The sequence below is a fragment of the Pseudorca crassidens genome, chromosome 13 (genome assembly GCF_039906515.1).
Source record: "Pseudorca crassidens isolate mPseCra1 chromosome 13, mPseCra1.hap1, whole genome shotgun sequence".
Lineage (NCBI taxonomy): Eukaryota > Metazoa > Chordata > Mammalia > Artiodactyla > Delphinidae > Pseudorca > Pseudorca crassidens.
Genome location: NC_090308.1, coordinates 12,011,291 through 12,039,197, shown reverse-complemented (window position 1 = coordinate 12,039,197; position 27,907 = coordinate 12,011,291). Strand labels below are relative to the sequence as shown.

The 27,907-nt window shown below is 44.8% G+C and overlaps 1 protein-coding gene across 7 annotated transcripts in view; it reads left to right on the top strand.

Annotated features, from left to right (window-relative positions):
- The window catches only part of SCAF8 (SR-related CTD associated factor 8), a 198,385-nt gene that overhangs the window by 116,225 nt on the left and 54,253 nt on the right, over nucleotides 1-27,907 (top strand). The window contains exon 21 of one of the 7 annotated variants that reach the window (XM_067701710.1): nucleotides 18,934-20,047. The exons of the other annotated variants lie outside the window; for them this stretch is intronic. The gene's annotated coding sequence lies outside the window, so the exon portion shown is untranslated. Of the gene's footprint in view, nucleotides 1-18,933; nucleotides 20,048-27,907 lie in introns of those variants that run through there. 7 annotated transcript variants of the gene reach the window in all.

Below are 27,907 nucleotides of genomic sequence, written 5' to 3'. Positions count from 1 at the left end.
AAATCAAGTACTTCTAAAAAACTTCTGACTTACTTAAAGTTACTTATGCAGGACCTTCCACTGTTCCTAAACACAGCTGCTTAAAAACCAGGAAGTGAGGACCAGGGGCTCCTGAGCAGCAGCCCAGGCCATTGTGATGAGGTCTGTTTTGGAGGATTATGTAGAACTGGAAGGGCTAGGCGACTACCTGTGGCTTGGGAAGGCCAGGAGGCGTGGCCAGGGCAGGTGGTCAAGGTGTGGTCAAGCAAGTCTTACTGTCAGGGGGCATCAGGCCACCCGCAAGCTGGTGGGGTGTGTATGTGTTTGTAGGCAGGTTGAAGGGCGGGGCCTGTGTGTCCAGACCGCCCCTGGCCTGCTTGAGTGCAGACAGTTTTCCTGTGAGGCCCATGTGTGGCATCAGAGAATGAATTCAGGTTCATATCTCATAAATGGCTCTAAGAATCTTTTGATCATCTGGTTTTCTGTGCCACAATAATTACAGAGATGGGGCTGACAGGTGTCCTGATAGATCAAGAAATTCCATCATAGTCTAGCAACGAGATTAGCCACTAGTGTGGAGCTGACGGCAGCAGGCAGTGACAGCTAGCAGCTTTACACTGTGAGATAAGACAGGAAACGCTTAATAAAGAGCAGACACCAGCCAAAGGCCATGCACTGTGTCCAAATACGCCACTGCAGACGGAGTTGAATTTACGTTCCGCGTGCAGTTATAGTTCTGGAAAAATATCTCGTGTGGAATATCTCATTTTTCAACATTATAGATAGCTGAGATTAAGCGTTTATTGTAGACAAGTCATCTGTTTTCTCTCCCAGTTAGTTCTTATGTCTAAACACAACCAGAAATTCACATTTAACTCTGAAGTCTGGGGGGGGTTGGGGTTTGTTTTGTTGTTGTTGTCGATTGTTTTATTTTTTCTGGTTGATTTTCAAGGGACCAACTTTTGCTTTTTAATTTTAGGCTTTGACTTTTTCTTGCATATGTAGGATATTGAGGACCATTCTTTTTCCTCTCAACACCAAATGGCTTTCTTGAATGTACGCTGCTTAGTTGTCTTTTTCATTTGAAAACACTTTGAAGTTCTTCCAGTGTAATGAAGAAAGTTTAATTTTGTTGAATAAAAACAGTAGCGAGTCTGTTTTACTTGCTAAGTAAACTAAGTGCAAAGATTGTTCCATGTAAAACTTGCAGTGTTATGTCATGTTGAAAGCATGGGCCTTTGAGGTGGACCTGATTGAAATCCAGTATCTCCCGTAGGGAACAGCGCTGAGATGGTGGGGAAGACACTTTAATCGTCCAAGCCTCAGTTCTCTCGTGTGCTAGTGCACAGGCGTGCTAGTAACGGTGCGTTCTTCAGAGAGCTCTTTGGGTACTGCAGGAGATAACGTAGGTCAAGTGCCTGGTACGTACTCGAGTACTCATGACTGTTATTATTCTGTTTACATGTTTCTTTCGAAGGCTCCTGTACACTTACGTAGACTTAAAAATCCCTTTAAATAGCAGGCAGTGTGTGTTGCTGAGCCACGAGCTGGCCCTGACTTGAGGGAGGACAGGAGGCAGAGAATCACTGTGATGCCCTGGGACTTGGGGGATCTGGCCCACAGGGAAAGGAATATTAGGGAGAGATCAGTGGGTGATGGGGAAAATGTACGTTTGACATTCCCTACTAAAGGAAAAGAGCTTGGTGTTTACTCTGAAGGATAATAAACACCACAGCAGACTTTCATTTTCCGTAAAGAATCCCTTTGGACCTTCGGTAACCCTGTCTGGAAGCAGTCATCCCCCCCCCCAACCCGCCGCCTTAGGTCTTACATAGCTATTGACGAACAATGACTTGGGTGGGTATTTCATTTTCTGTCAGCCTTACAGTATGTATGTGTACGTTGTGTGTATTTCTGTCTGAGGAGTGAACAGAAGGTATCTTGTATTTATTGGATTTGATGGTTCTTCAAGAATCTAAACGGGAAACGGGTTTGGGTTGCGCGCTGACTTGTTTCCAAAGTCCAGGTATCTCTGGTCCCCCCAGCAGGCTCTTGGTGATTAGCACTGCCCTGCCGTGCAGCTGAGCTGCTTCCCCTTTAGTGGGGAAACTCTTGGCAGAAAGCAGTTTATAAAAGACACTATTTTGGAAAGCCCTGAACAACATTCCTTACGTTCTCCAAGGAAGTTCTATTTAAAATGACCACTCTTCATTATACTCAGCTGAAACTGTTCCTCGTGTATCATCATAAGTGCTCAATCGGGTTGACCATTTATACACATTAAAACTTAGCCTTGACCGTAGTTATGAAGTGTAAGGGGCACTAAGTAAACATACTCCTCCCTTCCACTCGACTGTGGAAAAGCAACGCTGGTCAGACTGTGCACGTTTGTGTTTGGGGTGGGAATGCTCTCTCTCCTACGTGGTGTTGCGCCTCCCTTGTGGAATGCAAACGTAGGGCCCGGAGGAGCGGGGAAGCAAGGTGCAGCTGGAGGTGATGAGAGCGAGGGAACCCGGGCAGGTGATGTAGGCGGCGCCGGGAGAGTGTCCAGGGAGAGCTGCTGCTGGAAGACACAGCCCAGTGGCTCCCAGCCCGCCTCGGGAAAGGCGGTGTGAGGGCCGACCGCCAGTGGGCAGCTGTGTCCATCAGGAGGTCATTGGGAGCACACAGTACAGTAAACCTTGAGAGAAAGGGCTTGAAGAATGAGGGGGCACAAGCTGTAGATTTGTTTAATGTCAGCCGACAGATTTATGTGTAGCAGTATTACCTTCCTGCTCTTGTAGAGGGAAGGAGCCACTCAGCGGCGGGGTCTTATTCCTCTGCCTGCTTTTCCGATGATAGTGCTTTAGCCACGATCCCTCGTGGGTTTGGAGCAAGGAGATCGTGTGTAATTTTAATCAATAGTTTCCTACCAATCGAAGGTGGGGAGGTGTGCTTTCACAGGTAGCTGGGATAGAGTGAAAAGAGCGTTGGAAGCTGGGGCTCGAATCCTGGCTCTGACACCTTCCTTACGCAATCATCACACCTGAGACCGTGCTCATCCACGAGGCAGCCCTAACACCTGTCTTGTAAAAATGTGAGGCTAACAGGAGGCCTTGCTCTGGAGACAGGCCTAGCACATGCTCTGCAGACGTTCTGTCAGTGACGTCACCTGTGATGAGACCATCATCACCCAGGTTTTTCCATGTAGCCAGCGTGTCAGCATTAAACCCGTGCTTTGTATAATCAGTGTTACAGGGACAGAGCATCTGTGGCCGCAGAGTGTAAGAAAACTTCCACCACGGCCACCTGCAGTAGCCCTAGAGCATCCTCAGCGTTAAGGACTTATTACGAAACCATTCACTGAGCACATAGATACTCGGTCCCCGTCGCCTGTTGCAGGCATTTCAGTGGACACAGGTTCTGGTCTCCTCTAATGGTAAAAATGCACATCCCAACTTGGAGTTCAAAAAAAGTGAATGTGACCTCATGCCTGTTCTGTGCTGCTATGGATGGTGTTAGAAAACAACTTCAGCAGCAAAATTGACAAAAATGATTATAGTTTTTTACTGCTTGTGTATATTTGGCAGTTAGATACTCTGAGAGCTGTAGGTATCTGACTGTTGATTGTCCCAAAGACCAGATGACCAGTTACTTAAAACGTCCCCGCTGCCCACTGCTCTCTAAAGCTACTGTGCTGTCCATGGTGGCCTATGTGGGCCTGGATCAGCATGTAGAAAAGACACTTCACTTCCTGCTTTTCCTTTCCAAGAGGTTAATACACACACCACGCTCCCCATTTCCTCTGTATTTCACTGCTTGTACTTGTGGATTCTAAGTAACAGTCTCTCGTGTATACACATACTCTCTTTATCTGCTTCTTTGTTCTCTCTTTCCCATCCAAGGAAAGCAAAGAACGTCCTGCCCAGCCTTCTAGGCATTCCCCCAAATAATTATTGGGACCTGGTGCATGACACTGTACTGGCTCTATAGTTGATACGAGGTTGAATGAGACATTAGCGCCATATCTGCAAAACTCACCGTCTCGTAGAGCTCATGGCTTCTAAACCGAAAGCTATGGGACAAGGTAGAATGTCAGTGCCAGAGTGCGAGGCTTCTTCTCCCATATTTTCAGTTTTCAAATGAAAAAAATGTATCAGTATAGATTTTCAGATGTTCTATGTCATTGTTCGAGATAGTATAGAAAAAGGAAACGTTAACTGTAAAGAATGAGTACATGTTGGTCATTAGTTTGGCTTTAGGTTTTGTTTACTTTAGGCACTGTCGTCTCTTTAGCAGCTCTGAGTATAGTAGTAGCAGAAGGCAGGAAAGGATAGAAACCAAATACGTACGCATTGTGTAGCATGTGACTCCATGGGACCCAGGTCTGGTGGCTAAGAGGGACTTACCTGAAAGGACAGTTCGTCTCGTGAGTTCTGAAGGTGGGAGCGGCTGTGATTTTATAGACAGATGGATGGCTGGGGGGCAGGGAAGCCAGCCTAAGAGAACCAAACGAACCTCTGTGGGAGGGTGAATGTTTGTAAAGTCTGATTCCAAGTTTGCTAAGGGCAGAACACAAGGGAAATTGCATAATGCTGAGAAAGGGAGTGATGTAAATATAATGGGATGTGGTTTTAAGTGTTTTTATGACTTAATCCAATAGGTTGGGAAAGATTAAAGGCAGGTCACCTATGAAAGAATGTCGGTTAAGCTTTTTTAGAAAGGCAAACAAAACATTTTTCAAGACATTCTGCCTATTAAGCTTAGATGTGAAAGATTTATAAAAGGCAAAAACTACAATGATGCTTCATATAACCACGTCCCAGAAAATCTTGGCTCTGGTTCCAAAAATCTTGAAATAAAATGTTTTCTGGAACATTAATTGGAAGACAGCTTGCTATCACCAAATTGTTAGTCTGCGGTAGAAACGCAAAACTGCTAACAGATGCACCCTACAGATTTTTAAAATATGGAATTATTTCAGCCAGCTGCCAAACCATTGATCTATATAACTTTCTGAAACTCTGAAATATGCATATAAATCTCCGTAACTGTTCAGCTGAGAAAAAGTGTTCCTTTTTATACCATATACTGCAAACATCTGATTTCCAAACAGCCTTGCCTCACTAGAATTAAGCTATTTAAATTAACTCAAGAGTTTATCTAAAAATAACTTAGATTAAATTCAGTTTTTACAAATCAGAATTTAGGTTGTAGTCCTTGACTCTGTCAGTAACTGTGTAACCTTGGGTAGGTTTCTTAGCGTGCCTAAGAAATTTCCAGATTCCTTTAAGTCCATGTTTCCAGTTTGTGCACTTAAGGTTAGTATAATGCACATACAATCGATATATGTTGTTAGACTATACTTAGGAAAACTCCCCAAGTATTCACATTAGTTAGTTAATGAGGTTACTAGCGCACTGGGACTCAGGTCCACTCTGTGCCCATTTACGTTAGTCATGTTTGCTCCCATGTAGAAGTTGAAGAGGGTGGGGAAAGTAAACAGAGGGTCTTTGGGAGTTAGACTCCACTTCTGGGCACGTCTGCCAGTCAGCTCAAAGTGGGAGCATCCGCATAGACCTGCTGGACCAGCAGTGGTGGAGGAAAGCTCCGGCCTCTGCAGCAGAAGAAGGCTGTTCAGGCTGAGACGCGTGATCACCCTGGATGGTGTCATCCTGTCCCAGACAAATCTCATCACATCTGAGGTTTTCAATTCAGTTCCAGTTTCCATACATTGAGGGACACATTTTGAGTGAGGGCTAATGTGATCATCTTGGAGAACATTTGAGCGGTTTTCTGGCCACTGGCTTAAGTGAAGGACAGTTGAAAGATTGAGTATCCCTTGTAACACCAGAGGGCACAGATCTGGGCTTCCTACCCTTGGAGATGTCCAAGTAGAAGTGGAAACCTCAGGAGACAAGCCCAGCCACTAGAGAGGCTGCTGGACACAGGCCACTTTCAGGGAAGTCAGACAACTCAGAGATCCAAGTAGGCATCCGTCTGATGACATGTAAGCCCCTATGGGCTTGAGATTCTGTGCTTCTAGTTCTTTTCTACTTTCCTGTAGCTGTGGTTACCCAGTGCCTCACGTGCCAGTTCCGCATTGTTTCTGTGAAATATGTGCTCTTTGGGATGGTCTCCTTCTTGTGAGTTGTATGACTCAAAACTGAAAAGTTGGGGTAATCTTGTTTGAAAAGGGCATCAATTTCAACCTGGTTCATTTCATGAGACCCATTATTATCCTTCAGGGAGGAATTTGACTGAAAGGTAGAGGGAGACGCAATGAAACTGCAGGTCCTAATCTGCACATCTACGCTTCTCTGTGCCAAAGAGCGGAGCAATTCTTACAGGTTAAAGTGAGCTGCTGTGTCTCCTTAACTCTTGAAAAAAAAAATCATATAGGCAAGTTGTTAAGGAGAGACATTTTAATATATTTTGAATTTTTTAAAAAAATAGTTCATTTATTATCAATGTAAAAGGAAAGTCCTTCCTTAGAACTTTGGGTGCAAGCCAAAAGCCCAGTGTCATTAACTGTAACTGATAAATGATGGCTAGGTTCCTGGTTCTGGTCGGTGCTGCAGTGACCTAAGATCAGATGTTTGTCCTTGTCCTTTTGAACAGGGGAAGGGATTCAGAAGCCATGGGAACATTGTTTCCAGCATGTTCCCAGGTGGAGACAACGATCCACCAGTTGCTCTGCTGGGGAGTGATGGTCCCCTTAGCATCCACACTTGCTTCCTGGTCACAAATTCAGAAGCCGCAAAATGGACAACATGCCCTTAGGAAATGAGGGAGTTGTTTTCCTGGTCACGGATGTACCTCCTTATTGCAGTTTGTAAACAGTGTTAGCTGTCGACTTCCCCCCTAGTAGATGGTCGGGTGTTCTTAAATGCAGACGCTTTCTCCATCACTTAGGATGCTGGTTTCAGGTGCTGTAGGATTGGCCTGAAGGCTCTTGCTTTTCTACACTAAGCCGCTGCAGAGTGCTTTGCTCTGGGAATGTCAGGTGACCACTCCTCTGTCTTCCTCCCCTTCTCTGCCCGCCACACACCCTCTCACTTTTCCACACTGCTCACCCTCTGTCTCTCACGTTGTCTCTGTCCTACTTTAGAGAAAGCCTAAAGAGCACGCAGTAGGAAGCAGTGCCCAACTCCCCCCAGTCCCTGTGACTCTCTTTTTTCCCACCCGGTTTTCTTTAACAGCACACTTCCGTTCAGTTGTCTGTTTAATTCTCTGTCTCCAGGCATGCAGGCAGCCTGAAGACAGAGATGGTGCTTTATTCAACGCCTTGTCTCCCACTCCTAGAACAGCATGTTGGGAAGCTCGTAGTAATTATCCGAGGGAGACAAAGGAGAGAACTTGTAACGGGAGTATTCTCACAGCCCAACAGACATCTTCAGTTCTAGACTGCCCGCCTTGCCGTGGACATGAACAGGCTCAGAGCTCTTATGCCAGCTCAGTGTCTCTGAGGCACCCACCCACTCCACTCCCTGGTAGGATGCCAGGTAAGGTACAGGATGCCCAGTTAAACTGAACTTCAGGTACACAAGAAAGTTTAGTATGACTATGTCCCACGTGGTATTTGGGACGTACTCATACTAAAAATTACTTCTTGGGTATTTTCATCTGCTAAGTTTGACAACCCTACCCCCTAGGTCCCTGATATATATTGATTTGCCATAAGTTAGGATGTTTACGTGTTCTTTACAGTTTTCCTAAAAGAAATCAGCTCTAAGTCAGCCTTGCCCCCAGTGTATAGCACCACTGATGGAGCCATGGTTCATTCAGAACCTTCCTTTGAGTGAAATACGTATGAAGAGCGATACTTACGTATGCAACCTACCCCCACCAACCTCTGCTCTTTTTCTCCCACTCAACAAAACATATTGAATATGAGTGATAAGGACTGTTAGAGGGATAACCTTGAATCCTTTCTGACTGATTATTTAAAACAGGTCATTTGCAGATCTGGACTTCATTATTGTAACTAAACCTAAGAAATGACTTGAGACGTCTCTCTTAGCTGAGTGCAGACTTACTTTGAGGTTGAGGATGGGTAGGCTAGATTTAGTGTTAAAAAAGGAGGATTGTGGACTTTATTTTACTTCTTTGAAAGAGAAAAAAATACGTTGGACTCAAAGAGGACCTTTCTGAGGAGCTAGGGGCGGCTCAGTAAAAGCTCACCTAACTGCCAGGACGGGTGTCGTTGATAGTGAGTTGACAGTTTCATTTTTACATGTAACAAGACAAAATGGGAATCCATCTAACTCCACTGGCAGGACCATTGAAATAGATGAATGAAACGCTTTTTGACAACACAGAGGATCACATAAATGAGAAATGAGAATATCTTTTTCAGTTTCTAGTCACCACCAAATGTTTACTTGTTACTTAACTGTAAAAATTGCTTAGGCAGTTTAAGAAGCATCCTATCAGAGGCCTGAGGCACAGTTGGAATAAACCAAAAATAAATAATATACCACAGTACCCTCCGAGATAATTTTTAAATTATGACTTTGAAATGTAATTGAGTATTGGTAGAAATTTTTTTAAAGACAAACCCTAATACACTACCAAAAACTACCAAATTATAACTTGAGTTTCATTTCTTTTTCTTAAATAAGAAATAAGTGAATAGACATATTTATTTGGGTCTTTTGGTTGCAGTCAAGTATCTATCTATCTATGGTTAGCACTTTTGAGATCCCTGAAGCATGATTATTTTGAGTATAATGCAAACAAAAGATTGGCATGTGAATGCCCATCTTCCTGTTGCCTGGGACCTTCTAGTTTTCTGTTATTAAAACCACTAGTCATGGGCTGCCTTCTCCCCAGTGTCGTGACTCTGTGCCCTGTTCCGATGTGTTAGTGTAAGTCCAGCTACTACTATGTAAACCTTGGACCACTTCTCTAGAGTGACACTCTATTAAGCATCCTGGGAGATGTTCCAAAGAGTGAGCTATAGAAAGTTAAAAAAAAAAAAATTATAGTTTGTCATAATTCCAGAGAGAAAGAAAGCCAGAAATTTTAACAAAATTTTTGGCGAATAGATCGTCTCAAGATGATTTGCTCACATGTGCTTCACTGGCATCGCAAACTCAGCTGTGGGTCATCGATGCAGAGAAGCACTTTGTCGGGCTGGGTTCAGCTTACAGGCAGAAGTTTCCTGGCATTTGACCTGCACCTAAAGCATCAATCACCACACAGCTGGAGCCCCCTGTTGGGTTGAAATGCAGTCCTCTGTGGAGGCAACATCACGGGGAAGAGGATGGACTTTGGTTTCAGGTGGGGGCTCCGCCCTGCAGTAGCAGCACAAGCTGAGGAGGTGACAGCCTCAGCTGCCCGTCAGGGTCGCGACAGCTGCTTGAAGGAGGGGAGAAGGACCAAGGTCCAGGCCCGCCTCACACCTGGCACCTAGCACAGGTGACACAGACCCTCATTTCCCCTTCTCCCCGCTGCAATGAGACGGGTTGACAAGCCCGTTTGGGCTCCCTTGCCAGGGTTTACAAAGGTTCGCTGAGTTCAAGCAGTCATTGAAGGAAAAGGGTAACTAGTTCAGCGCGAGGTTGTCCAAAGAGGCCGGAGTATTTTCCCAGAAATTGCCAGGGAGGACACAGGCTTTTGGATGTGTTTAGTGGCAGGTGGCTTGAAAAGTAAGTAGCAGTTTCTTTGGAAGATGTAAAGAGACAACTGAGTTGCAAACTCGTAAAATTGGCTGTCTCAAAATGGACATCATTTTCTTGTTGTGTAATACTTTCCTGTAAATAGTTGATAGTCGGGGCTCTGCTCAGGCTGTCCTGGGGCCTGTTAGAAGTTTGTTTTTAGTTCTCCTGTCTCCCAGCCAAGCCACTTATGCCAAGAACACCTAGCTCTGTCCTAACTTTCGATCAGATTTACCCTGCTTTGTACCCGTCATTGTAAACGGTGCTGGGTAAGGGCCGTTCTTTGGGGGCCTCAGGGAGTTCATTTACTTTAATAGTTTCCTTACCAATTGTATACAAATGATAAAAGTACCTACCACTTGGAAGTTTTCTGTGGCCTGTTTTTCAGTGTATATGTGATTGGGGGAAAGGAGGGAGAGACTTAAAGAAAAAGAGATTATTTAGGATCAGCTTGTATTTCTGATGTTTGTATAACGACTAACTAAATGGAAAAGGTTATTTCGTCTTGAATTATTATTTGTAAAGTGGATCGAGCTTTCCTTCAATACCCATTGTAATTGTAGGGAGGGATTCATTCCCAGGGAAACATTTCAATTTTCCGAAATGTGATGCTTGACTTTGACGAGGATCTGGCTCCTAAAAGGCCTAAAGAAATCTCGCAGGGCCTTAGAAGATGTCAGTCAAGACGCTGGCCCCTGAGTTGACAGGAAGAGAGATCCCTCCTAGGGAGTCCTCAGGCGTTCTCGTGTGGATCGGGGCAGGTGGTATTTGGAGCGCCCCTAATTTGGACCTGATTCGTGGGTAGTGCCTAAAATCGTTTCGGAACAAAGCTTTCCAAACCAAAGTTGTAAACGTTAGGTCTGTGGCTTTTCAGACTCTGTCTGTGGGGCAGGGGCCTGCAGGGTCCCCTCAGGGATGGGGAAAAGCCGGCTTCTACTCGGCATTCCCGTGTCTCACACGATGGACTCGCACAGCTTGAGAAACAGGAGGCGGGTTACGAGCTAATACCGGGGTTCCTTGGCATCTGTGGCTCTAACGTGTCTGCTTTTAGCTGTTCCAAGCCGACTCAGACGTGTAATAATCTGTAGTTTTACTGAGGCACAGATGTGAACAGCCTTGCCTGCAGGACGCATGCGGGGCAGTGTGTCTCACGTGGTGAGTGGACCCTGGGCACTGCGGTCATCTGTGTCTCCACTCGGCCTTTTTCTACTCATCGCTGCATACCTGCTTTAGGGGGAAATTACAGACTACAATGGGGTTTGTACTTTGGGGGCTTGCGGATAGCTGAGAGGTGCCCTCACAAATGTCTAAGGTCTTCTGTGTAAAGGCCTAGGACGCTGGACAGCTGGATGAATGGGGGTGCCGTGGGCCAGGGATTACGAGACGGGTCCTGGGAGGGTCCCTGTCACACCCCCTCCTGAGCGCGTGTGGGGTGCAGATGCGGTGCACGTCAGCTCTCAAACACTGCACAGGAAGGGACTTTCTTATCCCACATCCTGGACTTCCGAGGAGCATGACTGTGGAAAGCCACCCATTACAAAAACTCACCTCCCTTTCTGTTCAGTGCCTTCAGATCTGCCCAAGCCGAGACAGATGTTCCTGAGACTGTGTTGTGTTTGTAGAAGAATGTCTATTAGTGGTTCATTAACTAGGATCATGTTTGGAAATCTCTGTGAGCTTGTTAAAAGAAGACATTGTGCCTTCCTGAAAGCTGCTATTCTGTTTAAAAAAAAATGCAATTCAAGTGTAGCGTTTCTCCCTCATACCAGAGTTACTGCTTGAGGCGCTGAGGGGACCTCAGGCACAAGCTGATGTCGATGAGGTATGGAATAGCTGGCAGGAGTCTTAGCGTGTCCTCTCTGCTCTGTGGTTTTTAGTGTAAATATGACCCCAGTTGTTGCGTTTGCTGAGCCTGCCTCCCTGATGGATGTGGAGTCGCACTTCCTGTCTTAGTCATTTTAAGAGCTCATGAGAGAGAGACTAAAATGAAGACAGAGGGACATAACTCAGACAACTTCTCCAAACAGGCATGAAAGCATTTTCCAGCTATGCCCCGTCAAATGCCCTTGAGGAGTAATAGTCTGTCTTTTTTTTTTTCTTTCTTTCATTTCGTTCACCTACCTTCCTGGTGATTCTTTGAAACAGCCAATTCCCGATTTGAAATGCTTATTCTGGGTAAGGAGATACAGTGTATGCATACCAAGTAAGTGTGAGGCACTGCTGAGCCCGCTCAGAGGGGCAGCGTGTGCCGAAGGCCAGGCGTGGGCCCGGGTGTGTTCTTCCTGGCTGCCTGGCCCCTGCAGCCCCAGGGCCTTGCTGTCCCTCGGAGCTGGGCGTGGGTGTCCCTGTCCTGAGAATTCCCATGGTCATCTTTCCTGGGGGTCGTATGTTCTGGCATCTAAGAAAAGTGAGTGCCTCGTCATCTCCTTGACTAAGTCCCGTCAATTCTCTGCCACTAATCAGTTTGCAAATTGAAAAAAAAAAAGAAAAGAAAAGCATCTGCTCAACTGGGTGGCCATCCAGTCTGTCCAATTGGGAAGACAGCTGAGGACACCAGATTGAATTTGCTTTAAGCAAACTGGGTATATGAAAATTGAAAATTGAAAAAGGGGATGATTGTTCACTTTTCAAAAGTTCCTTTACCGTACAAAAGAGAGGAACAGGAGGATTTCTTTAAACAGCAAGTTCTTCCAGTACTCTAAAAATAAGATGTAATTAAGGTCCTTTGTTTCTAGAGCATACTTGATGCATAAAGGTGGTGTGGCAGTAAAAAATACTGAAAGTCTTCTCAAATTAACTTTTTAAATTACTAAAAATTTTTATCTGATGGGCTCCATTTTACTGAATACATACATGTTAATAGTTTGTGCTCCAGGTGGGGGGAGGGGAAGAACGCATCCTACTCTGGACAGCTTGAACATAACAATTTTAAAACTGAGGGCAGTGCGTCATGTGACCTGCCACTCATTAATCTTCCAGTATCTGTTCTTGGAAACCCAAAGTCAAACCTTTTAACCTTTAAGCCAGAAGGAGAGCTGTCTCGAGCAAGCTCTCATGTAAAATTCATGAGCTCTTAGCCTCAGCCCCCAGCCTAAGGACCTCCAAGAGTCGAGGTGATTCCACTGCCCGCAGAATGAATGTCATAGGCTTTTATACAAGTTGTCTGGGAGGATTGAGGGTTTAGCTGGGTAGACTTTATACTTCCAGGATGGCTGTGTGGGGTTATTCCTCTTCCGTTCATGCAGACCTTCATTCAGCGTTGACTGTCCGTTGAGAAGCCCGTGCCAAGCAGGAAAGACAGGCCTTGGCCTCGCTCTCCTGGAGCGCAGGCTGGTCTTCCGGCCCTCACAGCTGCAGCCCGCTTTAAGGTCCCAGAACGGCCCCTTTGATAACCCGTTCTTTTCCTCTTTCTCTTTCTGCTACTTGTCACCTCTCCTACCCGCCTGCCCCAAAGTTCAGGGTGTCAGGGTGTCAGCGTCCAGACTTGTCAGGCCACATGTGAGTTGTTAACAGACACTGGTTTTGTTTTTCTTGTACCTCAACAGGGGCATAAGCTTTGACTTTAAAAAATATAAAGCACCGATTCCTTGTTGCTCGTGGCGATTCTCTCGACCGAATAGGAGTGGCCCAGAGAGAGAGAGAGAGAGAGAGAGAAGTGTTGGCAGGTGGAACAAGAAGGGGGAGGCTCGTTGGGCTTTTGGGAGCAGAGTGGAGAAAGGAAGGGTCCTGACTCTGTAACGGCCAGAGTGGCGTGGAGCGTGTAGTCCATAGAGTCACTGATGCCTCCATGAGCGAGGCGAGGGGTTGTGGGCATATTTCATTCGCTTTTTCAATCCGTCATGGAGGCGCTCATATTCCAGGAAAGGAGGGAGAAGTTGAGGATGAAAAGAAGGCCCTCCCGGGGGTGTGGACCAAGGGGGGCCTGGGGACGGGGCCTCAACTAATGCAGGAGACCTTGCAAGGAGGCCGCCATCAAGTAGAGCGTTTTCAGTGGCTGACTGAGCACCGTCAGGTAGAGAAGGGAGCGTTCCACGCAGAGGAAATGGCAAACGTCAGCCTCGCTCCTAAAGCCTAAGTATCAGCCAGCATCTCTGCTCTCCCCTTGCGTCGCCAGGGCCCCTGAGAACACGGCTGGCAAAGGGGAGCCTCCAGACCTCCTGCCTCCTCTGTGATGGCCACTTCCCACGCAGCCCCTCCCATACTCCCCACGGGTAGCCTTGGTGGTGGGTAGTAATCTCCATTTTACAGTTGAGGAAACTCACAGTAGCTAAGGAACTTGGCCAGGGATTGCATATCCAGTAAAGAGCAACTTCAGAGCCGCAAGACCACCAATGGGTCCGGTTCCAAAGGGCACACTTTTACCCAGAATGCCTTGCCCTAAATGAGCTCGCTGGAGGGCTCTGCCGGACCCTGAGACCCTGTGCCTCCCGCCCACCAGCGCCCATGAGGTTGGATCTCAGCACCTCTGGCGACAGCTCAGTCCATCATGGACCAGAAATCTCTTATATTTGGATCGTTCAAAAGTCTATATTATATTTGGATCATTCATGCCTAGCGGCATAGTTTTCCAGGATTTAGTATCTGAGAGATTTGAATTAAATGAATAAAGGACACTGTAGGGCATACGGTGCATGGTAGGACAAGAAATTTGAGCATTAGCTAGGTTCCCAGTCTTTGTGCACCCGTGGGCAAGCCTGAAACCTCTGAGCTTCAGATTTCTAATGTTTAAGAGGAGAATTTTGTGCCCTGCAATCCCCAAGGTCTGTTTTAGCACTAATGTATATGACCCTGCTTTCTATTATGTTGGAATTACGTAGCTTCTTTGGGGAATCCAAAAAAGGGTATGCACCGTACACGTGTAGGCGTGACGCAGGAAACAAAACGTGATCTCCGTTTAATAGAGGAGCCCTGGGTGTCCCCCATCGTAGAAAGGAACTTCCGTAATAGGAAATCGTTCCCTTTCTTTTATTTTAATTACTCTTACACCTGATTCTTGGGAAGACCTGACTTCATACTGTTCTAATCTAATGGGACATGGCTGCACACATTTTAAGTAGGTTTTTGTAGAACAATAAAACATTTAGCAAATTATGTTAGAACGCGTCTGCACACGCTGCTACTTTTAGATCTGTGCCAGCCATACTACTCCCATATGGGCTGACCGAGTGGGTCAGCTGGACGAGGCAGATGGGGGTCTGGCATCCAGGAATAACTCTGGCACCTTCCCTTCAGCGTGGCAAGGCAGGCTGGCTGAGGCTTGGATCTGAAAGTCTTTTGAAAGGACCTGGTGGTTAATCCAATAGCATCAGTGCCGGGACAGACCATACCCAGGGTAGGTTTCCTTTCCCCTGGCTTCGCAATCACACGCCTCCTCCTTTTGTGGAGGACAGGAGACAGGATGGTGAATTCCAGTCGGTCAGCATGGACGATCACTGGCTACTCTGGTGAGACTTTTACTGGGGCAAGAAATGAAGATCAATTATCAAGGGGTCAGAGCCTCTCTGTAGACTTTGTCTCTTTCTCAACTGTAATTTAGGAGTGATTCTTTAGGCTGTAGGTAATTTTCAGTCTGCTAATAGGTTATTTGGAAATCAGATCACATTTACTTAAGGAGGAAGAACGGGAAAGAGACCACAGAAGTCTCTACGCTGTGACTGATGTTAACCTAATACCTGTTTCTCCCTGCTGTTGGTTCACCTGTGGTCATTCCTGCCTGTCCTTATTCCCTCCTCCTTCTGCGGCCCTGCGTTCATGGAAGCCTGGCCGCTGGTTCTGGAGCCAGGTTTCCACGGGTAAGAAGGGTGTGGCTGCTTTGGAAGCAGCTGGACCTCCCCTGCGGTGCTGTCCCCTGCCGGCCCCTCAGCAGCCGTGGGGCCCACGGGGCCCGGTACGGGGTGACCATTCTTGTGTGTGTAGCCCAGGGATGTGCGAGGAAAGGCAGATAATTTGGGTGTGAGGCACACTTAACCGGAAAGCCAGTCTCAGCCACCTTCTAGCTGTGTCGTCTTTCCCAGGTTATTTAACCTGTTTGAACCTCATTTTCTCATGTGCAACGTGAAGTTAATGAATCTGTCTACTTGGCAGGGCTGTTTGCGTAGGTTAAGTGAGACGTGTACGTCAGTGACCTGGAACCAGTGGGACCCCCCCAGTGAGTTACAGTTGGATGCGGCGCCCCCCCAAGTCAATTCGCCTTCATTGTGCCCATTTTATAAAAGAATAACTGCATTTCAAAATTAAGAAGAGTTGCAGCAAATACTTCATTCAGGTGTTACTTCTACCTCCGGGCACTGCTACCTCTCAGTTTACTTAAAAAAATTCTTTTCGTACCATGTTCTCGTTGACAAATGCCGTGTTTGGCCTCCTACTCCTCATTTACTATGAAATTATAGCCCATATTGTGGGCAGCCGCGCAGCGCGCTGATCACTGCTAACAGAGTGATCCCTGAAGAAGCGGGAATGCTCTTCACAAAACCTCTCTATTTAAGGAGTTTGGAACAAGCCGTCCTGCCCACAGCGCCACTCGGTGGCAAGTCTCGGGATGGCGAGGGGGGAGCGGCGGTGTCTGTCTTTGTGACCAGGCTGTAGACGCAGAAGCTCGTTTTGGATTCGCCATGTAAAGATGGGACTCCACAGCACGCGTAGACGCTTCTGCCCCGTGGCCCAGCGCGTACCGCGGTGAGCTGGAGCTGGGGAACCGCAGCTGCTGCGGCTTTGAGTCCTGGCTCTGCTCTTTGCTGGGTGCCTTGTAACACGGGGCAAGGCGTTTCCCCCAACCCAGCTTCTTTGTGGAGGAGGTTAGGTCTAGTTTGCAGGGTGTTCTTTATAAGACACTCAATCTATGAGGGGTAAGAGTAAGAACAAAACAATGCAGAAGAGATGCATTATAGTAAGTAGTGAATTCATCGATATTCAGTGTTACCAGCCAGGGGTGGCACATAGAGGAGAAGGGGCTGGTCTTTCTCCTGCCCAGTGACTCGGTGACCCGCATACCCACGTAACGCCAGGTAGGTCCCCTAACGCTCAAACCTTAGCCGCCTCTCATGTCAGCAGGGTCCCCATTGTAAGTTCATGCTAGAGAGTTCATACGTGTGAAGGGGCTTTGAAAACTAAAGCGCTGTCCAAACGTGAGCTGTGTGACTCTCATCTCCAGCCCTCTGTACTGTTACTTGCACGAGAACTTGATGTTTTCGTCTTAACGTCCCCCTTCTCCAGTGACGGAGCAGTTTACCGTACGTGCTTCTGTAGTGATTCCGTCAGGCACTTAGGATATACGCTATCACAGCCCAGAAAGCCACGGCCATAAAAATACTTGCCAGAATTCCATAATAAATTTTACTTACTGTTTGTTTATTTCGAGTTCATTTGTCAAGACAGCAATCTTTATTTCTCTTATTTGGCAACGAAGAAACCCAGAAATTTAGTCTGTGTTGATAAACGTGCATGTGTTACTAGATCATTCTCATGGACCCCCACCACTCGATTTGAGTAAACTTGTGTCTTTTCCCTGTTGCCCCCCGTTGTGGTCTCTGTGCCTTTTATCCCATGAATGCTGGTTTACTCTGGACAGCAACCCTCCTGTGTTACAGCAGATCTTACCCAGATTTAAGAAAATGGCTCTGTCCCTTTAGCATTGTAGCTTATTTTCATTGTCGTTTTCTTTCTTGAGTAGCTTTTGTGTCAGCATTTGAAGGATAAACTCATCAGCAAAGCACTTAGAATCATCCAAGTAATAGATGGTATCTTGGTGCCAGTTTCGTTTTGTGTGAATCTTTCACACATTTCACAAAGTTGTGTCTCCCCTTATGCCAAAGCCACAGCAGAAAGATGAAAAAAAATAAGCTTTTTTTGCCACACATGACAGCCGTGACGCCTTAATATATTTGTATGCATATATAGTATAATAATGGCACCATATAGTAGTGTGATATGAGATCAAGAATAAACGGTTGTTTCAGCATCATCAAAGTTTTACCAGCCTCCGAAGCATAAAGATCAAATCAGCATCGCTAAAGTTTTTCAATTGTTGAAGCTTATCATTTTGTGACTAATGGGAACTGATGGCCCGAAATTTCCAAATATTGAACCAAATTCCTGGTTGTACCTGTGACAGCTGTGAACTTTACAGTCCCAATTCTTTATCATTTTAACAAGGCATGGCGAGGTAGTTTGCATAGTGGTTAAACGCCTCAGTTTGAGGGTCACACTTCCTGTGCCTAGGTCCTGTCTCTGCTTACCAGTTTGTGTGTCTTTGTAAAGTTATTTGAAGTAATTACTTAAACTAGTCCGACTAGTTGGATCTTGGGGCTAGGTACTGTGCTCTTACAGATTGCATCCATGCTGTTATACTTACTAATGGATCTTTCAACTTTTACATAATTATTTCTTAATTTAAGGAAACCAGTAGCTACCCCAAATAAAGAGACAATTCTTAGATCTTAAGACACCGAAAGATGTGGAAAGGTGTATTTTCAGAATTCTACACCCATAGAGCTTAATCACATCATCATTTAAGAAGATTTTTATTGACTTCAGATGCTAATAGATATGTTGCGACTTCTCTGGTAGTTCAGCTGGTCCTCCTCACCAATCTAAACTAGGATGGAAGGCACCCCAGGCGCAGGGATTTTGTAAGCCTCACCATTGCCACAGTCAGAAATGGTTCTACCTGGTTGCGTTCTCTAAGGAGCTACGAAGGCTACATGGACCCATTAAAAGTTAGTCGGTGGCTTTCTTTTTAGACCTCATCCACTGAAGTCCTCAGTGTATACGTGGAGGAACCAAGGCCCAGCAAGGTTAGGTGACGTGTGAGTTACTGGCGGAATCTCGCCTGGAGCCTAGGCATGCTGACCTCCAAGACAGGGGTCTCTCCTGACCCATTCCCCCACGAGGAGAGCGATGAACACTCCGGTTCTTCCTGTTCCACTGGAGGAAGACATGGCATTTTTTTTTTTTTTTTTTTTTTTTGCGGTACGCGGGCCTCTCACTGCTGTGGCCTCTCCCGTTGCAGAGCACAGGCTCCGGACACGCAGGCCCAGCGGCCATGGCTCATGGGCCCAGCCGCTCCGCGGCATGTGGGATCTTCCCAGACCGGGGCACGAACCCGCGTCCCCTGCACCGGCAGGCGGACTCTCAACCACTGCACCACCAGGGAAGCCCAGACATGGCATTTTAGAGCACAGAAATTCATCAAACATTGAAACATTTGCTGTTGTATTCACACCGTCTCTTCTTTAGGAATTATCTTGGAAAAAAAAACTAGGAAAAGTTATTCCATTGACCAGTGATGACCAGTTATTGTTCCTTTTGTCAACAGGCAAGATGATGAATGAAGTTCTGGCAGCTTCCTGTGTCCCAGGCCTTGTAGACATAGATGAGACGTGCTTCAAAGTTCCAATGTGCATCACATCGGATCTTGTTTAAGGAAGCGTTAAAAGGAACCCGCCGTTACCTATTGAAGGCTCTGTGCTCTCAGACATTGTTTCTGATTGAATCCAGAGGTTGCAAGCATGCCTCCCTGTATTACCTGTTGGAGCAGGTTTAATTTTATAAATTTTAAACACGAACTCTATGAGTTTCTAGTCCATAATTGTTCTTTTTGAGGATCCACTCAGACGAACAGTATTGCATCTGTAAGAGATACACACTTCCACAGGACCAGAATTTTTTTTGGAATATAAATGGCAACAGACTCCAGCTGTAGCATCATCCTGTACCAGTGATGAAAAGGACAGATTGCAAGGAAACCGTTCGGGGGGAAATGTCATGTTGTGTTGGAACTACAGATTCCTAGAACCATAGCTTTAGCAAATCGAGACTTTTTTCCTTGAACGTGACATGCATAAACTGTAGTTCTTGACTGGTGGCTTCAATCCATCATTATTAGTCATCTCCCTGGACAATCTCAAATGTTGAAAGCCTTCACCTTTCATTAAAAAAAAAAGAAATGCAGCTTTGAGAAAATCCAGGTTCAATGCAGTCTTCCAAGTATCTCACTTCAGCCTTCGTGTCCTGGTCGTACAAACAGCGGGTACCTGGTGGCAGATGAGAAGCCTAGTGGGAGAGGAAGGAAGGGACAATAAGTGGGCATATCACATTGTATCGTCAACATACTTTATAAGTACGTTTCTTATTCCTTCTTATTCAGGCAGAGATTAGAAGAGTTTGTTGCAAGTATCCAGACCAGGATTTGTGTTTCAGAAATTATCAGTGTTCACGATACCTGCAGGGAAAAGAAACCAAACTCAAATATGAGCACTCTTTACACTTAAAAGAATATTTTTATCATTCTTTTATTTGTTTCGGCTCTGTCACTAATTAAAGTGCTTGGAATGCTGTAGTCTGTGGTCTCTTGACATTTAATCAATGAGAACCTAACACTGTCACAGTATGCTGCCACTTGGGACATTCATAATAAACATTGAAACGAATTTTGGTTGATAGTCATTTATTTTGCTTTGTAGCTTAGCGCATCTTTTGTGCTTCACCTTTGCCTGTCAGCCAAGCGATTTGTATGGCCATATGTCTAGACATAGAGATATATACATAGTTAAGGCCTTTCACAGTCTCTCATCGAATCACGGTCGTTTTCTCGATTTTAACAACTACGCGTTATCTGTTGAATGCATTTCGATTATGCATTCTACAACACGGATTAAAAATGGTCCTTGAGGATTCTGCCTTGGCTTTCTTCAGTTTCTGATCATACCATATTTTCTATTAGATTCATTATAATATCATTATAATATATTTTGATATTTTCTATTAAATAAGTAGAAAATTGAAGAAGGCTATGGGCAATCTGGTTCCAGCCCTGGGCCTTTCAATCACATCTTTCTTGTTTGATTCCGCCCCGTGTGTTGTGTGTTGGAGTATATTTTTATGTATTCCACAGTATTGTCCTAAGAAATTAAAAAACTCCAAAGAAACCCAACACGTGAGCCTGTGTAGAAAACGTAGACCTTGCTTGACACTTTTACTGCATTTGATATGGAAATAAGAAAAGAGCCCTTTCCCTCTATTCTTTTGTAACTAAACCTGCAATTGGCAGATACACCACTCATCCAGCTCCCAGCTCCCACCCCACTGGCATCCCCCCAAAAAAGGAACAGCGTGGATTTGGGGATCAACATAGACATCCTAGTACATCTATGAGCAAATGGCTTTGGAACTCTTCAATTAGGGGAAAGAAAACCTAATAGGAGGTTCTGGGTTCTTTTCAGTGGGCGGGTGGCAGGAGAAAGAATAGAATAGTGAACAAACTTAACAATAGGATCACCCCTTTAGACTGAGCTGTGTACAGTGTTAGCACTTAGCCGGAGGTGCATTTCTGTGATCAGGTGTACATCCAGGGCCCATCTGTTAGAAGAGTAGTCTTTTTAAAGTCCCAAGGCACCATAATAAGGGCAGAGGTTGATGCTTCTGTCTCCTGGACGAATTCCCTTTTCCGAAGCCTCTGCTCCCTTCTCTCTGCCTGAGCATCTGGACAAGCTCTCTTTGTGAATCAGCATGAATATTTAACAGTGCACACTCCATCCCTGCCTTCAGTCTGTGGCAAAGGAAAGCTTTCAAAAGTCACCATTCTCTAGGGACTTAAAACATTTTGAGCTGGTTTTAAAGACAGTATTAGGTGACTTTGACAAACTGAAGCCATTTGGTGTTTACACAATTAGAAAGAATCCTTGATGTGGGTTGTTTGGTTTTATACTTGAATTCTAATACTGAGATGTCATTTAAATGAGATGGGTGGTCTTAAGCAATGTCTTTGTGGTTGATAAATTCTTCAGAGAGGAAAAAGAAAACAACCTAAACATCTGTTTCAGAATGGTCCCCGCGTAGGAATTACACATAGATGATTACTTATATTCAAAGCAATTTGTGTTTGAAATGATTGAAGAACATAAGTAGTTAAAATGGTTGAGTTTGATTGTTTAGAAGAAAGTCTCTCTCCATTCATTTTAGTAATTTTCCTAAATTTGCTATTTCTGCGTCCATTTGTTAAAATTGGGGAATATTCCACACTTCCGTGGATGGCATCAAATCCCATCCTTTTTACGGCTGGGCTTTCATTCAGGGGACTGCTTCAAGATTACCAGGAAAGGAACCTGGCACAGTATTTAGACTGGGGCATATTTACTGTTTTATAGATACTTACTTCACCCTTTAGCATCTGTGAGAAATGTTATGTTTACTTCTCTTATTTCTTCTGAGTTATACATCTCTTTCAAAACATGTTTTTAAATATCATAGAAAAAGACTCTACCCATGGGCTATCAGGAAATGAGATGGAATTCCCTGGCAGTCCAATGGTTAGGACTCTGGGCTCTCACTGCTGAGGGCTCAGGTTCGATCCCTGGTGGGGGAACTAAGATCCCACAAGCCGTGCAGTGCAGCCAATAAAATGAAGCTCATTTTCACATTCTTGTGTTATTGCAAAAATAAATTATTTTTTAATCCAAAAATATACAAACAAATCAAATACAGACAGCTTAGCAAAGAAAATTGTAAACTAGAAAAAAATATATATATATGTTATTATCTAAACTCTATATACAGGCCCAAGTACAATACTCAGTTATATTTTTCTAAAAAGATGTAACACTCATAATATTTTTTATAAGAATTAATTTTTATAGTAAAATATATGTAATAAGACAAGTGAACTCAAAAGAAATTGAATAAAAAATTATTTTACAATAAAGACTAAATTATAACATGACTAAATTATAATATGACCATTAAAATTTTATTTTAATGATAAAATAAAAAACCTATTAAACGTATTTGATTAAAAGTAAGGAAACACTAGAGTAGTTCTCACTAAGAAGGCAAGTATTTTCACTGCCATAACATTCATAATATTAATACAAATTTTAATATCCAGCAAAGGATCTGCAGCCTAGAAATAAATGTGGCTTTCAGCTGGCTGAGACTAACAGCTTGCATGGCTGGGAAGGAACCTAATACACCTTTTCTAATTTTGCCTGGATGATCACGGGTGAGAAAACTATTCTTGAGTAGAAGCAATTGCTATTCCAAAGATTTAAAAAAAAAACTAGATGAAGACCAAGCCAAGTTCTCATTTTATATCACCTTAAAGGATCCCCCTGAAAGAGTTGCATTCGTATTTAAAAGTCCCCCGCACAACGTCCAGCAAACAAAGGGCCACAACAAACACACTCAGTGGGCACCTCCCTCCTTCTCACTGCATCATCCCTGTCCTTTCACTACTGACAGGAAAAAGAAAAAAGCTAAGGAGGAAAGAAAGTCAGTTTTGCCAGAAATGTGCATGTCATCAAGAGTTTTACTTTGCCTGTGTGGACGTAAGCACATGTACACGCTTTGCGGGCCTGGAGGCCATGGCAGAGCGACCCGGATCCACCGAGGTCACAGAGAAGCAAAACTTCCCAAGACGAGGCCTGGCCGGGGACTCCCAGGAGACCCCGGGCAAGGAGAGGACATGCTGGGGTCCTGCCGCTAGAGCTGGTGGGGAGATGCCTCCCCAGAACGTGACCACCAGCACTAGAGATGGAGGCCCTCACCTGTGTGCCTAGGCCGGACCCCAGTGAGGCCCTGACTCCTTCACACTATGTGACTCCAACCCCAAAGTTTGGCTTTTTACTAGAATGTTATACCTTTGTCTCCAAATACCAACACTCCTTTGTGCGTCCAACGCATATGTATTTAGTGCTTACTAAGTGCGCAGGACTGGTTTGAGATCAGAGGTAAAGCAGTGAATGAAAACGATGCTTGTGCACATCACTCAGAGCTGCACGTTAGAAAGGAAGAAGGTGTGCCTTGTGTATTAAACAGTAGCTGGATGCAAAAGAGGCTCACGTGGGCAGGTATCAACCAAGTTTCCCTAAAAATGACTAGCTTTTTATTAGCTCAAGTTTCCACTGTAGGAAAAAGAAGACAGTTCTTACAGTTTATCTTTTTGCTGTTTTCTAGCCAGTGATCAGTTTATTGTTTATTTGGTTTTAAGAATCTTGGCATTATATTTACTTACAACAGCGAACCATCCCTATAGTCAAAAGTATAATATTTCTAAGGACTTATCTAATTTCCGTGGCCTGGCAGCAAAGTTCCCTGGAGAGAGATTTTTGCAAATAGGTCCTCTGATTGGACCTTCCTCGCCACAGATCCTAAACAGGACCCCTCTTTTTTGAAATCCCTAAACTTTAGCAAAGAAACAAGTACCACCGTCCATGAATATGGTCGTTAAATTTGACACAAGAAGTGACAGGTTTCAGCTGTAAGTGGATGGAGGGAAAAACTCAAACGACTCTCAGGCACGGTGACTTTGGCTTTACAAAATGACTTTGGAAAACCATAAATAGAACAGGAGAAGCTATGTCTACTATTAAACCATTCGAATTCAGAGTTTCTTAAGAGATCTCTCATTTCCAAAATATATGTGTATTTAATGGAAGAAGGACAGACTAAAATGAGAGGGTGGATGGAATACATGGAAAGTTACTCTTCGCCCTCATTTTTCCTGGAGTCTGATTTTCCTGGAGCCATCTCAGCAGCACACAAACAACAAGGCTGGTTTTCCCAGATCCTTGTCACAGTAAACAGAGGCATAGAAGTAGGTTGACTCAATGTTTTCAGTCTAGTTATAGCATGCTTAGGAAGATACTACTATTAAATACAAAAGAGGAAAATAAAAACAATAGAAAACCAGTGAATTGTGGATTTCATTATCAGTAGCTCCTGTCTTTATCTGAGGTAGAAGGGTGCATCAGATCTAAGTACAAGAATTTACCTAACTGGATTGTAAGATGTGTGATGTGTAGGTTTGCTTTGGAAATCCAAGGATTTCCATTCAGTGACGAACACTGTAGACCCATGCAGGCAATACATGTTACTTAAAACAAAGTATTAACTCTAATAAGTATAAACATGACCACCACCAAATCATTTGCTAATTATCCTTTCTTGGACTTCAGCCAAGACATAAGCAGTAACGTTTCATTCAACTAAAATTCTATTTACAGTCAAACTAAAAGCAGTAATTCCTCAGGGTGCTTAACTGGACCATCAAATTTTTCAAACAGGTTCTGCAAGATGGCATCAAAATAAACTCTTATTTCCTAGCATAGTAGGGGGTTGAGGCTTTTCCAATGAACTATTTTTAAGGAATTTGAATATATTTCTTATATGCACTAACACAAATGCCCTACTGGCTGTAATCCTACTGTCTTTGCTGTTGCAAAAGGCCGTCAGAAGGCTCCTTACCACTCTGGAGGCCATGGCAGTGCCAGCCACAGAGCCTGCTGTACTAAAGGCTAGCTTCTATCATGAATAAACATGAACTAAAGAGTCACTTGCCTCCCGAGAACGAAGCAAAAAGGAACCCCAATTAAAAGAAGAGATTTACGTAGTGCATTTTTGTTCAGCCCTTAACCATGGAGTCACTAAAAACCAGCATCCTATTGCAATCCTTGGTGCTTGCATTAAGTAAGTTTCTTCTCTTATCAAATTTCTTCCATTGCCTTTAGAGAAGACAGATTCCCTTATTCTGGTGTGTCTCCTCAGCGACGCTCAGCTCAGTCTTCAGTTTGCTCCATTTTATTCTTTGCTTGAGTTGTACTTGGCTTGTTTGGCAAATACTTGCAGCTGAAGATGCTTCCAGGCGCTAACACGGTCGTTCCCAACCTTGTCTGCACATGAAAATCACCTGGGCAGCTTCAAAAAATACCTATGCCTGCATCTTTCCCAAGAGATTGTGATTTCTAGGGTGTGCCCTGGGTGTTGGGAGTTTTAAAAGCTCTCCAGGGGATCCTGCTATGCAGAAGGTTGGGAACTGCTGGGCTAGAGGGAAGAAGGGAAAGGTTTGGTGAGCCTGAGCCTGAATCCTAGCCCTGCCTCCTGTTTGTTGTGTGATTTGGGGTAAGTTACTTCACCTCGAGGAGCCCTGATTTCCTGTCTGTAGAGCGGAGATAATCATGCAGGCAATTTTCTCAACTCTGTAGTGAAATATCATGTACGTTACATGATCGGTGACAGCGGAGGGTGATGTGTTTGGCACAGGAAGTGGTGGCTGCTGTGATTCATCCCGAGGGTAAAATAACGTTTAATCCGTTCCAAAGAAAAGGAAATGCACTGTGATGATTACGTGATGGGCTTAATGAAAGTGAAAATAGGTAGGGTGACAACCAGACTTGCTGCCGCGTGGGATGCCTTTTTTACCCCCTGACAATTGAATTGTTCATCTGTTGCTAGCTTGTTGGAGAGAATGATACAATGTTATACTCAGAGATAAGGCTATTGTGTTTATCTGTTTTCCCAGGGTGGGGTGAATCTACCCAGTTCTTTGTGAACAGGATCTGGTTGGCAGGTCAATCTGAAACACTGGGAAGTGGATGCTTTCGAAAAGGCCAGTTTGACTCCATGGGTTTGGTGGGCACGTTGGCTGATCACAGCTGACCCCGGCCAGGGACATCCCTGGGGACAGATGTGACAGGAAGTAACGGGGTGGGGCTGTCATTGTCTCCCCACACCATGCCTGTCACCTCTTAGGTCCTGGTCACATTAGAATCTGACCCCTGATTGTATTTTTTAATCTAAGAAATCTCTCTTCCACTCCCCAATCTTTATTTCTTGTTTTGTGTTCATCTCAAATAAACAAAAATTAACTTCATTAAGAAAGAAAGGAAGAACTATAAACACAATGTCTATCGGGATGAGTGTGGTTCCTGCATGCAGACTCAGGGACCAGGGTGGGGTGGGGATAGACTTTATCTCATTTTGCCCCATGTAGCTCTGGGGAGGTGGCCTTTTGTGGAGTGAAGAGGGGAGGTGAGCGGTGTACATTCCCTCCTGATAGAATCAGAGGAAGATCGAGTGTCAGAGCCCAAAGGAACCTGAACAATCACTTGAACCCCAGGGGTTCCTAACTGGGAACCCTCTGAAAGTGTATGCAACAACTTAGGCAGATGGAAATGTTTCTTTGGTGGAGGCCATGGCCTTTTCGGCAGATTTGCAAAGAGCTTGGTAACCCTCCAGTACGAACCAATTTTACTAATAAGGGAACTGAAACAAAGGAACCTGTTCATAAGCACGTAGGCAGTCACAGTGGGGCAGAACTCAGGTGGCCGCATTTTTCTCCCAGCTCCACTCCCCAGGTTTCACAGCAAGTTTGAAGCATCATCGGTGGGTGGGGGACGCTTAAGCCGCAGGTTCTGCTAATTCCCCATTTATCACAGCCTGAGTCAGCGCTAATGTGATACAGAATGAGGTTTCCACTTTTCCTCTAACCAGGGCCGTTTCATCCCAAAGGCACTAGGAAGAAGGCAGGGCTGTTGTAGCTGCCGAAAATCCTCCTTATTTTAACCTGCAGTGAAGATTCAGTCTGGCTCAGAGTTTTAGCAGGAATCGGGCCGTAAATTGGGGAAAGTAGGTGTCTTAGTCCGTCAGGCTGCTGTAAATAGAACAGGAGAAGCTGTTCTAAGCTTCTAAGAAGGGCACTTATTTCTCGCCGTCCGGGAGGCTGGGAAGCCCAAGATCAAGGCGCTGGCAGATTTGGTGTCTGGTGAGGGCCATCTCTCTGAGCCCTCATGTGGAGGAAGGTGGGGGCAGCTCCCTGGGGTCTCTTGTATAATCTCATTCGTAAGGACTCCGCTCTCACAACCTAATCACCTCCCAAAGGCCTCCATCACACTGGGATTAGGTTTTTAATTTTCTGAATTTTGGGGGAACACAAACACATGGTAAATAGCAGTAGGCAAAGGCCTCTAAGAAAAAGGATGCTTTGTATTTCCTTTTTCTTTCTTTAGCATAGTTTCGTTTTCACGAGGGCTCGCCCCCCAGGAGAGAGTGCAATCTGGTGGTTAGCAATTCAGGCTCTGGAGTCGATTTGGCCCGGATTGGAAAACCCCAGCTCCAACACGCGCTAAGTGTTTAACCTCATCTCCCTCTAAGCCTTCACTTCCCGTCTGTCACATGGAGACAACTGTGCCTACTTAACGGGACTGTTTCGAGGACAAATGGGAAAATGATTGAAAGTGGATTCTGGGTCTGACAGATCCCATCTGTTTACTCTGTTGAATGTATTCTGCATTGTGAAATTATATTGTCACTTTCATATTATTTTAAAAATGAATGTTTTAACTGCATTGGGAAGGACTCAGTCCTGATCGTTCAAGTTTTAAGTTGATGATGAAAATAAGGGACTCTTGAATGACCACCTCCTGTTTACCTTTTATTTCGGCTGCTGTGTCATATGACCGACCTCAAACTTTTCCTGATTTGTTTTTTATATTTCCAAGTCAGAAAAGGTTACATTC